A 15,788-nucleotide genomic window follows, 5' to 3' on the forward strand; every position below is an offset into this window, starting at 1 on the left:
AAATCAAGCAAGCTAATGGTGAGAACAAATTTACAGTATAATGTAAAGCTTAAACCCAGACACAACACCTACATAATTAAAAGTCTGCCCATTCCTTCAGCGTTTTGTCACATAGTGGAGGATTAGTGTGATCTTCTCACTGTGTGCAGAGCTCAAGGCTATAGAGCTATATCATGAGCTTGATACCATATAAGCAAATGTGTCAGTGATTTAGGAAAATAACTGCTGACAAGCTTTTCACGTCTGACACGTTCTCATGAATTTTGCACTAATAAGCAGAGAAAAAAACATGAGGCCAAGGTTGTTTATGGCAGTGTTTCCACTATGGCTGCAGTAAAACCAGTGCACACTACTGTAACAGAATGTATGTGCAATAATGGCAATAACAGCCATGGTGAACAGATAGAGCAGCTTCTCATTAACTGCTCAAGAACTTTATAAAAATACCTCACAGGATGGAATACATTTCTACTGTATGTATGTAATGATTATAGAGAATACATCTTGGCTGGCATCGTGCCTTTAAGCATTCAAGTAACAATTCCTGACCTTTCATGTGCTGCTACAACGGGTCACTCTATCAAACTTTAATGAGGTGTAATTATTGAATTTAATAATGTTAACAAATGCTTTTAACACTTTATACAGCAGCCATTTACTCAGGAACTGCAGGGGTTGCCAGGTTTTGGAACGTTTTTCTCCAGTTTTGTCTTGTTAGGCTTTTAATCCCTCAGGAAGAGCTGTCTGAAAACTTATTTCAAAACTTTGTTTTGATGAAAAAAACATTTTGTGATTTTCAGGACTACAAACTGAATTGTTTGGTGGTTTCATGACTTAAGGACATCGACAATGAATTTCTCACTACTGGTAGCTTCTATTGTCAACACCACAGTTTTCCTAGTATAGGTGTACAGCTGTAATTATCAGTTAATTACTGATAAATAGATTTGTGTCCTCATGATGAAACACTCCATTAAATAAATGAAACTATATCCATTGTCTGCACCTGTCAATTAGGTTTCTAATTCAATAAACTATCAGTTCTGCAGTAACAAATATACTGATCAATTAAAGAGATTAAAACAGACAGATTCATGTTAATAGATGGATTACTGACCCATTGAGCGCAGATCCAGAGGCCCAAATTCTTTTTTTTATTAATCTGCTAGAACTCAACGCAAAGACCAAATAACTACAAATGAAATTACTCTAAATTGACAAAAAATGACGAAAAACAGACCACAAATGACTGAAAGGACAAATTACCTTAAAGGAATAGAGAAAAGAAGAGCACAAATTGATCCCAGACACACATAGCAGTGGCAGGCCTTTCTCCAGCACCCAGGGACCAGTTTTTCAAGAAAGCAAGTTATTCTAGTTACTAAATTTTAAGTATTGAATTTATTTTTATTTTTTTTACAGTTTATGGACGCTCTTTGTGTTTATAAGCATGATCACCTACAAAGTGCTGGCACATCCAGCAAAAGGAGTCCAGATAAAAGGTTTCTTGTCCTAGAAGCCGCTGGATTTGCTCTGCTCATTCATTACTGTGAGTGTGCGCTGCAGCCGATTAGACGCATGAATCAATAACTGCAATCAGCGCCATAATAATAAACATATAAAGAAAAAAAACGATTCCAGTGAACAAGTTGAAATTACCCCGCGGGATTTTTCTAGATAATCATTGAACAATGAACACTACACAAACGTCTAGAAGGAGACGTGGTTGAAACGCATACACGCGCGAAGGGTTGTAGATGGATGGTTAGGGGGGTGGGTAAAAGTCAGCTTCTGCTGCAGAACCTGAAGACTTTAAGTGTTGACGGGATCAGAGCAGGAAGCAGCGGCAGCAGCAGATGGAAAGATGCGCTAGACGGCGCTTCAATGATGGAACTTCGTATTTACATGTTGTTTGAGTTTGGACCGAACCCAAAGAATTATGCAATGATGCACAAACGGGTCGATGTACGCTGCACTTAAAGCCTCTGATATGTACTTAATGCAGATGTGGGACAGCGGGGCCAGATGGACAGGGAGGATGATTCAGATTCACACCTATACCCTAACAGCTGCGGGCTGTGGGCTCTGACAGCAAGAAACCAGCTCCTTCAATTTCCTGAAATGACTCGATCCAAACCAGTTTTCACGTCAATACGCTTTACAACTAAACAAAGACTCTTCCATTACCTGCCTGGTTCCGAGGAATGCGTTACCAGTCGTGTCAGCGTAGACAAAGCGTGCCTTTGGAGAGGATGTAATGAGTAACTAAAAGAGAAAACTAAAGAGGGACAGACATTTTTCCAGTCGTGCGCCGGTGGGAGGGAAGATTTGTGCAGTCAAACAAAAGAAGCCAGAGAGGAAGGAGAAGAAGAGGAAGAAGAGTAGGAAATCGCTGCAACCCCTGGAGTCTCATTTCAGCACCACCCGCTATACTGGACAGCGTCTGAGCAGCGGAGTTGGTGGAGAAACGGGAGATGTTCAAGACTGCAGCTGCACAGGGCGCGTTATTTCCCCACAACTAAAAAGAATCTGACTTTTCACACTCGTGTTCTTCTTTTTCAATTTGAGCTGGGTGGCGGGTTTGGCGAGCTGCGTTCAAACAGCAGTCGAGTCCGGAGCTGCCTGGAGCCGGAGATGCCAAGCGAAAACACGGAAAGAAAGAAATAATAATCCAAACTGGAGCGCATCACAAATCCAAGCTGGTTTTCGGAACTTCAGGCTCGTTTGTACGAAGAAGATTTAAAGGTGAGAGCGCTTAATCTTTTTCCATTGTCACACTGACATGAGCGGGATCTAGGAGTGGTACAGCCAAACATCCACGGAGCTGTGCGTGAGAATCTGCTGCACAACATGATGATATTCCTCCTTTTAACATATTCGTGGAGATACTAGTTTGATTTGAAACCACAGCAAAGAGAAACTGTGCTCGCGTGGAGGCTGGTTTGACTGAGCGCAATCAGACTTTACAAATCCGCTCCTAGAATGTGGTGCGTATGCGCATCGAAATGTTTATAGCACAGATTTAAGGGGCCATGGGCATCTCTCCATCACAGGCTCAACAGATGAATCACCTTTGCCAAATGGCTTTTGGAGCAGGACTGAAGCTGACGTTTCCATTGGAGCTGAAGGAGGGAGAGACTCATACAATGAACCCCTTCATCAGCTCCATCAATGGAAGCCCCCTCTCTCCTTTCCGCTCCACTTAGCTTGTTGTAGCTGGACACGGTAGCAAATCCGAGAAGTGCATCTGAGAGCGCACAAGCTTTTTAAACTAATGACTTTAGATACAGGTGTCATTCTGAGGATGCATGGAGATCTGTGTGCTGGTCATTTGTGTTAGATGGTGATTCCAGCCAAGCTTTTAATCACTTCCAAGTGAAGCAGGACGCTGGTGGGTCATTTGGTTTGTGATGCCTCGTTTGATCACTGTCAGAGAATGCTTTAAGTGCTGTTTCTGAATTGAGTTGCTTGTTGTTTGATACCAAGTGTTTGATTCAATATGTTATGTACACTCAGTCTTAGCTTTTACTGGTATATGAAGACTTTTGCACCAGGCAGCTGTGTCAATTAGTGAAAATTATTTAATTTGATATGTGATACCTTCAAATCAAAAACTTGGTTTCCTGCCAAAAACAAGAAAAGTACAACAGCAACAAGCAGGAATCTCTAATAGGACAGAAGGATAAAAGACACTACAAAAAGATTTTTAACTCTTAAATGGAGGCTCTTGAACAGACCAGTCAGATTGTCCCTAAGCACTTCTGGAATAGAATGTTTTTACAGAGCCCCAAAAAAATAATTATAATCTTTAGAGTTTTGGAAAATCAGGCAACTGATTTTTTTGGAGCAATAAAACAAGTGCTATGAAAAACCAGCCAGCAACCTTCATGCCCACAACACGTTCCCTTTCCTTTAGTCCAGTCTGCACCCGTTGAGCTATTGTAGCCTAAGTGACAGAAGTGGAGATCACCACCAGTGTGCATTAGTGTATATGGGAGAAACATGTCAGTCTCCACAGCAGCCTTTAAATGTCACCATGGTGAGATCAGCTCCATCAATTACAGACTTCAATGGCAGTGAAAACCTCTAGTTTGTTTGATCAAATATACAAGTGATGCTTAGTTGAGAAACTCCAAGAATGAAGACACTAGTCCTGCCCTGAACCTGCAGGATCTTCTGTTTCTAACGGAGCGAGAAGCAACTTTCACTCAACCCATTAGAATGCAATTAAAAAAATATGGGCCAGTGAAAGTCAGAACAACACGGCTTAACCTTTACATCAGCATGAATTTCTTTGCAATGTGATCTGCTCCAGACCTGATAATGTTACTCTTCTTGTACCCAGGAAATCACTCAGGATGTGTTCAGTGCCATCTCCTCCATCTCCTATTATTCATGTTCCACACCACCGTGAGTTAGTGTGACATTATAGGGACAAGGTGGAGAAATTATTCTCCCCTGTCGATTTCTCTCTCTTTTTATGTCACGCTGAGCTGAAAGAGAGAGAGTACATCAACGGGGAGAGACAGGCAGGCAGGCAGGCAGGCAGGCAGGCAGGCAGGCAGGCAGGCAGGCAGGCAGGCAGGCAGGCAGGCAGGCAGGCAGAGTTGTTCTCCCAGCGTGTTGGACAGCTCTTAGATATCCATTCCTTTGTGGTTTCTTATTGCTGCTTCGTGATCATTGTGGATCACCTCCCTTTGCGTTCTCCCCCTGGCCCTCCATCTGTTCATCAGGGGGCTGTCTGTGTGGCCTCTCTGCTCTGACCACACTCTGATGATCTTCAAAACAACGGCAGATCCATTCTTCACACTCTCAACACAATCCCATTTTAAAAACCGTTGATCCTCCTTCTCTGTGATCCTCTAAAAAGCCTCTCTTATTTCTAGGCTTAGTTGTTCCAGCCATATGTGTCTTTGCGTAAACACTTTTCTTGCAGGCTTTGGACTTTGAAAGTTTTCATTCTCAAATTTTTGGTTAACTAGATGGTCTTGTATAAATCCACCGTAATCTAAGTAAACTCTCTCTGTGAGTGCTGTACACACCCACAGGTTGGACATCTTCATTAGAGGCCTGTTGACACTAATCACAGACGGCATGCACTGGCACTTGGCATAATTTACAAGATTTACATCACAAACAGTGAAGCAAATAATCTCTCCATCCCAGCAAGACAACTCCTTATAACAGAGATGCATCTGACAAGGTGTCAAATTAATCTTTGTTCCCAGGAAAGGTTATAATAACACATGCTGACCTCAGCAAAACTGACTGCTACCAACATTTGGAGCCATTTGTCCCTATTGACAGGCAGAATTAATTTAAATGAGTTGAGAGCACAATGGATCCATATCAGTCCCACATTTGCTATAACTCACACAGTGTTCTGGTGACATACTGTAAAGCGTCAGGGCTGACTTAATTACTCTGCTTGTTTCAGTTTTATTTTTATTTTATTTTTTATCAAACCCAATCATTACAATAAATCAATAATCAATTATTATAATGAAGTTATACAAAAGTCAAGATGGTGGATTTTTAACTAAGCGGATGTTAATTATTTGGCTGTTTTCGCCATCGTGTCATCAACAATGCATTTATTTTCACATCTTCATTTCCTGGTTCAGTGGATCAGTTCTGAACAGCTGGGAGTGACTTAGTGACACACATATGGCATTTTGCTCTGGTTTTGCCTTGTAATTGACAGATTGTTTGATTAGTGTTGTTATTTCAGGAGAAGGTTGTGACTTGGATAAGAATATTCTCATTAAAAATCCAAACGACACCATAAATATAGAGTATGTGTATTTCTAAACTAACTGGGTCTAGTTGACAGGATTTATTAGCAGCTGCCATACAACATGTTAAACAAGCTGGGGCCTCATGTACGAACGGTACTTACGCACAAAATCCTGGCGTAAGCACGAATGTACGCCTAAGGTCAGATGTATCAAGAAAAACTGAACGTAGAAACGTGCGCAAATTTACGCAAGCTCGCTGGCCGGCGTATGTACTTTTTTTACAGCTATTGGTCCATTAGCGACACCAAGAGGTGCAACTAGGAAACTGTTAATCACGTGAAAACGATCATTAGTCACAGCGGGGAAAACGATATACAATTAATATACAGCCACACATCTGCAATTAGATGATATAAAAATATGAGCAAAACGGTGCAAACATATATTCTACAGCTCTGTTACATGATCTGCTAGTGGATCTAATAGAGGATCTGTTAGAATCTGGTAGGTGCCCGTTCCTGGACCGTTTTTTAATTCATCAACGTACAAATAATCTGTGACGCACAGTCAGCAACATTGTAGCGAGGTGCCTGGTTTAACGATCATCCATTAATTGTATCAAATTTGAAGCTGGTACCAGATCGGTGGTTTCTTGGTCAGTAAATAATTTAACGACCTAAATATTTATTCCTGTTGCGCATAGAACTTGTGCACAACCAGAGTACACCCCTTCAGCATCAGCATTAGTCTTTGGTTTAATGTAGAGAATTCCTATTCCTAGCTGAACACAGTGTCTTCTCCTTAACTTCTGCCTGTTACACCGACGCTTTGGTGGTAAACTTTGATTCACGTCCACCTTCATGTCAGACCACTTTTATTTTTTTAATTTCCGCTCCTTTGTGGAACCTGCAGCATTAACACCTGCACACACCGTCCCGCTCGGCGTACTGCGCAGATGCAGACCGTATTTAAATTAATTAACATATTTATATTGAGGTGTGTCATGAGAGGAGTCTGCTACTCATTTACCTGCGCTTAGTTCTACATTGATTGGTAAGTACGAAGGAAACGTGCGTACTTATGGGGTGCCAAATTTAAAAAGAGTACCTAACTACTAACTACTAACTACTTTTCTCACATTTAACTAAATGATGTCAGACTCGGGCAGGCGGCGGACCCACATGCACAGCACAGAGGCAGGATAATGATCAAACACAGGTTTATTTGGATAACGCAGGGTCAGACGGTCCAGGTCATACACGGAGGCTTGGCAAAACATACGGCAGGGAGCAGGCAATCTCTGGTCCGATATTCAGGCAGGGTTCGTTACACAGGAGATCTTGGCTAAGGTACAGGCAGGGATTAAGCGAACTCACGGTCAGGGGGTTAGTCCAGGTGCAGACAGGAAACGACGGTCAGGGCAAACAGGAACAAAACACGAGAAACACGGAACACGAAACATGGGAACGAGGAAACTCGGGAAACTTCAAGAAACTCAAGGAACTAATGAAACTCGGGAAACTCAAGGGACTCAGGAAACTAACAATCTGGCGGCTTGATTCTGTGCAAGGTGGATGCTAAATACTGGTAGGTGATTACTTGATTACTGACAGGTGTGGATACTGAGAACCGGCAAGTGAACAGCTGACTGGAACAGGAAGTTAACAAAATAAAACAGGATGTGGCGTGACAACAAGACATGGCGTGACAACAAGACATGGCGTGAAACATGACAGTACCCCCCCCCCCTATGGCGCCTTCCACGGCGCCCACGGAAGCCCCCCCCCCCCCCCCCCCCCCCCCCCCCCCCCAAACCAGGGCGGGCGGAGGGTGGTCCCAGGAGGAGGGACCGAATCCCTACCCCTCAAGGCAAACGAGCAGGGTGGGCGGAGGGAGGACCGGAGGAGGGCCAAAACAAGAGTCCACACGACAAACCAAGTCCCGAACCGGGAAAACACAAGGTCCACGGATTCCTTCACGGAGGGTGAAGGCGCGGCGAGATCCTGCTCAGCCGCCGCTGAGCCCGGGTGGCCCTCTTAGTGCCCTTGAGCTGGGCCGACGTCCCCGGGGACCACCCCGAACGGCGACGTCCTCCAGGCGGACGCTGATCCGGGGGGCTGAGGAGTCGAGGCGGACGTCGCCGCAGGAGGCAGCGCCATCCACACAGCTGGCGCGACCTCCTCCTGGAGGTGCGCAGGAGCTGCAGCAGGCGCGGCCTCCTCCTGGAGGCCGGCGGGCGCTGCGGCTCCGAGGGTGACAGGGACTGGAACGACCTCTCTCGGGCCGACAGGAACGGGAACGACCTCTCTCGGGCCGACAGGAATGGGAACGACCGCTACAGGGCCGACAGGAACGGGAACGACCGCTACAGGGCCGACAGGAACGGGAATGACCGCTACAGGGCCGACAGGAACATAACGACTGCTACAGGGCCGACAGGAACGGGAACGACCGCTACAGGGCCGACAGGAACGGGAACTGGAACGACCTCTACTTGGCCGACAGGAACGGGAGCGGGAACGACCGCTACAGGGCCGACGGGAACGGGAGCTGGAACGGCCTCTACTTGGCCGACGGGAAGAGGAGCTGGAACGGCCTCTACTTGGCCGACGGGAACAGGACCAGGGACAGGAACGGCCGCAACATGGCCGACAGGAACGGCCTCAACATGGCCGACAGGAACAGGAACGGCCTCAACATGGCCGACAGGAACAGGAACGGCCTCAACATGGCCGACAGGAACAGGAACGACCTCAACATGGCCGACAGGAACAGAACCGGCCTCAACATGGCCGACAGGAACAGGAACGGCCTCAACATGGCCGACAGGAACAGGAACTGGGACGGCGTCCCCTCCGGAGCCGGCATGACTGCTTACGGCTGCCGAGCTCGACGGAGTAGACGTCAGGCCTGATTGGGTGGGGCTAACACTCGACAGACGGACGGTGCCCTCTGGCTGGGACAAGGCCTGAGCGTGATTGGACTGGACTGGGACAGGAACGTGACTCGACTGGACCTGAACGTGACCGGACTGGACTGGAACGTGACTCGACTGGACTGGGACGTGACTCGACTGGACTGGGGCCTGGACGTGACTCGACTGGACTGGAACGTGACTCGACGGGGCTGGAACCTGGACTGGGTTCGACAGGGCTGGAACCTGGACTGGGTTCGACGGGGCTGGAACCTGGACTGGGCTCGACGGGGCTGGAACCTGGACTGGGCTCGACTGGGCTGGAACCTGAACTGGGCTCGACTGGACTGGGCTCGACTGGACTGGGCTCGACTGGAATGGGGCTGGCACCTGAGCGTGACAGGACTGCACTAGAACAAGAGCGTGGCGAGACTGAACCGCGACTGGAGCCTGAGCGGAACACGGCTGAACTGGAGACTGGGCAAAACACGGCTGAACTGGAGACTGGGCAAAACACGGCTGAACTGGAGACTGAACAGCTCGCGGCTGGACTGGAGACTGAACAGCTCGCGGCTGGACTGGAGACTGAACAGCTCGCGGCTGGACTGGAGACTGAACAGCTTGCGGCTGGACTGGAGACTGAACAGCGCGCGACTGGGCTGGGGACGGGGGACCGCATGAGTGCAGGAAGTCCTCCCAGGGAACAAACATGGAGCTGGGCAGGTCGGTGCAGACACGACGGTCCGACGGGGCTGGGAGGAGGAAACTGAAACCATCGGCGGTGCGACCGGCGCTGGCGTGGTGCGGAGCGCGTCGCTTAACTCATCGAACCTTGCGCACAATCGCTCATAGAGGCGACGAACACTGGGGCGCTCTAACACGCTGTCCTCGTCCTCCAGAGTCAATATCGCCACCTCCACGGCGCTGCGCTGGTTTTCCGGGTTAATCGCCCGTCGGTAACCCTCCGCGAGGATTTTAAAATAAGTTTGTAGATCGCTAGGTAGCTCGGCGCAGGTAAACTCCATGCTCCCTCAGGTGAATAATACTCGCCGTTAAAAAAAAAGAAGCGAGAAAAACCAGTCACTGACCTGACCGGAGGCTGAGTGCTGGCTGGGTCCAAGCGGGCCAGATTGTTCTGTCAGACTCGGGCAGGCGGCGGACCCACATGCACAGCACAGAGGCAGGATAATGATCAAACACAGGTTTATTTGGATAACGCAGGGTCAGACGGTCCAGGTCATACACGGAGGCTTGGCAAAACATACGGCAGGGAGCAGGCAATCTCTGGTCCGATATTCAGGCAGGGTTCGTTACACAGGAGATCTTGGCTAAGGTACAGGCAGGGATTAAGCGAACTCACGGTCAGGGGGTTAGTTCAAGTGCAGACAGGAAACGACGGTCAGGGCAAACAGGAATAAAACACGAGGAACACGGAACACGAAACTCGGGAACGAGGAAACTCGGGAAACTTCAAGAAACTCAAGGGACTCAGGAAACTAACAATCTGGCGGCTTGATTCTGTGCAAGGTGGATGCTAAATACTGGTAGGTGATTACTTGATTACTGACAGGTGTGGATACTGAGAACCGGCAAGTGAACAGCTGACTGGAACAGGAAGTTAACAAAATAAAACAGGATGTGGCGTGACAACAAGACATGGCGTGACAACAAGACATGGCGTGAAACATGACAAATGACACAACATGTTTTCTCACATTTAGTTAAATGTGCAAAAGTTTAAATGTAAATGTTAAATGTTAAATGTAAATGTTAAATGTTAAATGTAAATGTTAAATGTTAAATGTAAATGTTAAATGTTAAATGTAAATGTTCGCCGAGTGTAAACTGAATATTCATGAATGGGCAAGTAGACTCTACCCCTACCCTCAAACAGCGCTGGTCTCAGATCAGAGAAGCGAACTCAATCACCTCAAACAGTGCGCGCAAACCCCGCCCACATCTGATCTGGAAACTTTTGTTTTTAGCCTGGATGTAACTTCGGCTAGCTAGTATAGTTAGCCAACTAATTCTCCACCGGCGCCACAGAAATATTCTATTTAAACCTACATTCTACTTCCGCCTCTCGAGGAGTGCAGACGTGTTTTCTCTCTGCTCCCACTCTGCTTTTGCTTGCAGTGTCCTTGTCTTGTCTTTTTCTGAGCACCCTGATCTGCTATTCTGGAATAACATTTTTGAACATGGAGCTAATCAACTGGTCACTCAGCGCATTGGACAAAATGTTTTCACAAAGGAAAGAATCTCCGGGAGAACCCCTCTGCCCCTTGGGGACTTTTGCCTCCGGCTACGTGCGGGACGCGTGGGATTCCTGGTGCCCCCTGTGTCTGGAGCCTCTGTCCATCGAGGATGCAGAGGATCTATTCATATTTTGGACTTTGATAACTGGGCTACTCATGATTGGCTTTGGTGGTGCCCTGCTTTATCGGAAGATTGGAAAGATTGGAAAATCTGTGGCCGGCTCATTGGCGTGTCCACCGGCTGTGGAGCTGCAAACGCCGACGGGGGCCATGGTTACTCGGCTGACGGAATTACACCAGAGGATTGCCCGGATTGAAGGACTGATCTGTAACATCTCAGCCCGTTCGGATGCCCGGATTACAGGACTGACTAATAAGATCTCAGCCCGTACGGAGGAAGATAAGAGACTGAGGGATAACATCTGCAGACAGACTGAACACTTGGTGAATATGGTGACAGCCTTGTCTGACAGGCTTGAGGAGATGTCACGGGTGACCCATGGTCCCACAAGAGGCGAAGAAGCCCTGAGTTCTGACCGATTGGAGTATTGATCTAGACAAATTAGTCATGGATTGTTAAAATGTATTAAATTTGGCTGTGTATTACTCTGTCCCTTCTCCCTCACCCCTCCCTTCCCGGGTCCAATCTAGCTCACCAGCTGTGCCTCTATCTATCCTCTTCCCCTTATTGTGACTCCCTTCAAGGACAACTGTTGGACTGACATGTAAACATCTTGGTTGGCCTCGGTCATACTTCTATAAACAACACTTCACTACACTGATTCAGATACACCCCCCCCCTCCCCTCCTTACAGTCTCACTGTCTGCTCTCCGACCTTATCTATCTGTCCTGATGAACCCAAGAAAAAATTCCAGCAAGGTTTCCACTTGTACTGTGTGATACTGTATGTGTGTGCATTTTCTTACTGTTTGTACTGCAATTTGCTTCCACTGTCGGACTAGCGCCGGGTAACCTGGCTGCTGATGGGAATTTCCCCGCTGTGGGACTAATAAAGGCCTTCTTAATTCTTAATTCTTCTTAATTCTTAACTCCTCATTAATGGTGTTTACGACAGAACAGCAGTTTGAAGCGGAGCCTCAGCCCGCACACCTGCCGTTACAGCCCGTTCAATCTCCCCCAAGGGGAGGGAGTCGGAGCTGGCGGCCATGATGGCTTTGACTTCAGGCTTCTCTCCAGTATTTTCGTGCACCGATCCAGAGTCAGATATGGGCGGAGCTATGCGTACTGTTTGACGTGTTTGAGTCCGCGTCACTGATCTAGGATAATAGGGGGTGGAGTCTACTTAAATATTCAGTTCGATCATTTAACATTTACATTTAACATTTAACATTTACATTTAACATTTACATTTACATTTACATTTACATTTAACATTTAGATTTAACATTTAGATTTACATTTAACATTTACATTTAACATTTAACATTTAACATTTAACATTTTACATTTAGATTTAACATTTATCATTTACATTTATATTTAACATTTACATTTATATTTAACATTTACATTAAGACTTTTGCACATTTAACTAAATGTGAGAAAACATGTTGTGTCATTTAGTTAAATGTGAGAAAAGTAGTTATAGGTGCTCCTTTTACATTTGGCACCCCATATGTACTTGACGTCGATACATCTGTATGTAGGCAGTTTTGTGGATTTGAACGTATGCCAAACTACTAGGAAATCTACGTGGGTCACTATTTGAGGTCACTATTAAACAGGCCGTTAGCTTCACATTGGGAATGTGTTCAGTTCTTACCATCCATCCATTCTCTATTCCGCTTTCCCGTATATTGGGGGGTGGGGGGCTGGAGCCTATCCCAGCTGGTTATAGGCGAGAGGCAGGGTACACACACTACCGGCAATTGAGGGTGGCCAATCAACTTAATGCATGTTTTTGGACCGTTGGAGGAATCAAACCCAAGACCGTCTTGCTGTAGTGCAACAGTGCTATCCACTGCACCACCGTGCCACCCCGTGCTTACCCTCAAACTTAAATACACAGTAAAGCTCTGGGGCCTCATGTACAAAGAATTTCCTACTAAAGTTTGCATAAGTTAAAATCCAGAAAACAGTACAGTACAAAAAAGTACAAATCTATGCGTGTTTCCTTTGTACATCACAATTAACATAGAATTAAGCACAGATGATTGGGTTGCAGACTCCTCCCATGACACGCCTCCATATAAATATGTTAATTCATTTAAAAACGGTCTGCGCAGTACGCTGAGCGGGACTGTATTTGGGCAGTTGATGCAATTAAAATGTTTCCTGTTGACTCATGTTTCATCCTGGTATGGTGCATTTACAATATAGCGATGTGTTCTGTCGATGGGTCTGATCACATCAGGTAAACCATCTCTTGCTGAAAACTGCGCTTTAATGTTGCCCAGAAGTTGTTGCATTTCCATTGTATGGGAACTTGATGCCTTTCTTGAAATACAAATGATTTCATCCGACACAGATGCCATGGCTCAGCTCAGGGTCCACTACCTGACCGGTCTGCAGCTCCTTCTGGATACCCCTGTGTCAACAGCTGTACGTGTGCTAGCCGCGTGGGTTCTTGCTGCATCGCAATCCAAAACCGGGCACCTCTACCAGAATCTAATAGATCCTCTATATGTTTGCACCGTTTTGCTCATATTTTTATATCATCTCATCTAATTGCAGACGCGTGGCTGTATATTAATTTTTTATAATTTTCACACGATTAACACCTTCCCAGTTTCACCTCTTAGTGTCGCTGTCCCAATAGCTGTAGAAAAGTACTTACTGTAGATCTGCACACATTGCAACTTTTGATACATCTGACTTTTGTGCTTACACCGTGTTTTCCTGCGTAAGTACCCTTCATATAAGAGACCCTAGGTGAACTGGAGACATATTGTACGCTGCTACTGATGACATGTTAGTTCCTGTGTACGACCCGCCTGCAGCCTAGATCTGCTTGTACACATCCCCTTTGTATTTTAATCAAACAGCAAAGATTTTTAACCAGCGAGTATAATTCATGGGTTTCATGTTTAGATTTTGCATTTTCTGAAAACCCTTCCCTCGCACTGAAAACATCTGCGTTCAGATTTACTGCTACTGGCAAACAATCATCGTTCTCCAACTCAAAACTTTTTTCTGCTGCTGCTTCCACCCCTGCATCTGTCTTCTAGCTCTTGGTATTCTGCTGAATGAACACAAGCCCTGACAAGTCATGACTATATTGAACCCCTGCTGAAGATAGGAACTAATTGATAAACAGCAACGGTTGGGCAGCAAGTTCTGCACCAACAACAAAAGACACTTGTAAAACCATAACCTCAAGTTACATCATCTGTTTCGTGTTTGATTGTGACGAGCCGGAGGCAAACATCTGAAATTCCTAATGTGCCACTGATGTGTGTTTGTGTCACGGGAGGCGCTCGGATGAGGACCCAAATGCACAGCGCCAGGACACGATGCAGATGGTGAAAAAGGTGGGTTTATTCCAGAAACGAAGTCACAAGGCAGTCCAGGTCATACACAGGTGTCAATACGGGAAAAGGCTCAGGTCTCAGAATCCAAATCGGCAGGCTTAGACAGGTCATAAAACAGGCAGTGGTCAATAACGGAACGAAGACTTACAGGGTCGGTAAGGAGCTGTGGGAACGTGAGAGTCAGGAATCAGTAAACAACGATCTGGCCGAGAACTAATGTGACAGGTGGTGGTTAAATACACGGAGTAGATCACTGATACAAAACAGGTGAGTGTAATGAGGACCGGGAGTGAAGCGGGAACTGCTGTGGTGTGATGAGAAACGGAAGTGCTTACAAAATAAAACCGGAAACTGGGATCAAAAACAGAAGAGTCCTTTCAAAATAAAACCAAGAACGAAAACCTGACAGTACCCCTCCCTCCAGGGCGTCTTCCACGGCGCCCACGGAAGCCCCCCCCCCCGAACCAGGGCGGGCGGAGGGTGGACACAGGAGGAGGGACCGAATCCCTCCCCTTCCAGGCAGACAAGCAGGGTGGGTGGAGGGAGGACCGGGGGAGGGTCAAAACAAGAGTCCACAGAACCGAAACCGAAAGTCCATGACCGGGAGAACAGAGTCCAGGGGTCTCTAACGAGGGTGGAAGCAGGAGAGTCCCAGGATCGTGGTGGGCGACGGCGGCAGAGGCTCCGCCATCGTTGTGGCAGGAGGGGACTCACCCCAGGCGAACGGCCGTGGCGGTGGCGGAGTCGAGGCGGACGGCGCCGAAGGAGGCAGCGCCATCCAATCAGCAGGAGGCACCGAGGGCGAGGCCACCCGTCCGGCCGATGAGGCGGGAACAGTCGTGCAGATGCGGCCAGCGCCGGGTCGCCAGGAACCGGTGCAGATGCGGCCGGCGCCGGACCGCCAGGAACCGATGCAGGTGCGCCCGGAGCCGAGCCGCCAGGAACCGATGCAGGTGCGGCCGGAGCCGAGCCGCCAGGAACCGATGCAGGTGATGCAGGTGCGGCCGGAGCCGAGCCGCCAGGAACCGATGCAGGTGCGGCCGGAGCCGCGACGGGAACGACCCCCTCCTGGAGGTCGGCAGGAACTATGACGGGCGCGACCCCCTCCTGGAGGTCCGCCGGGACTGCGACGGGCGCGACCCCCTCCTGGAGGTCCGCCGGGACTGCGGCTGGCGCGAACCCCTCCTGGAGGTCCGCCGGGACTGCGGCTGGCGCGACCCCCTCCTGGAGGTCCGCAGGAGCTGCAGCAGGCGCCGCCTCCTCCTGGAGGTCCGCAGGAGCTGCAGCAGGCGCCGCCTCCTCCTGGAGGTCCGCAGGAGCTGCAGCAGGCGCCGCCTCCTCCTGGAGGTCCGCAGGAGCTGCAGCAGGCGCCGCCTCCTCCTGGAGGCC

The 15,788-nt window shown here is 47.8% G+C and overlaps 1 protein-coding gene across 4 annotated transcripts in view; it reads left to right on the plus strand.

Annotated features, from left to right (window-relative positions):
* The first annotated feature begins 1,840 nt into the window (after positions 1-1,840).
* LOC114858214 (metabotropic glutamate receptor 4-like) overlaps positions 1,841-15,788 on the plus strand; it is a 168,978-nt gene continuing 155,030 nt past the window's right edge. For 2 of the 4 annotated variants that reach the window (XM_055510196.1, XM_029155137.3), the window contains exon 1: positions 1,843-2,745. The gene's annotated coding sequence lies outside the window, so the exon portion shown is untranslated. Of the gene's footprint in view, positions 2,746-15,788 lie in introns of all 4 variants that reach the window. The other 2 variants (XM_055510197.1, XM_055510198.1) reach the window with 2 other exon arrangements.

This window comes from Betta splendens, chromosome 7 (genome assembly GCF_900634795.4).
Source record: "Betta splendens chromosome 7, fBetSpl5.4, whole genome shotgun sequence".
Classification (NCBI taxonomy): Eukaryota; Metazoa; Chordata; class Actinopteri; order Anabantiformes; family Osphronemidae; genus Betta; species Betta splendens.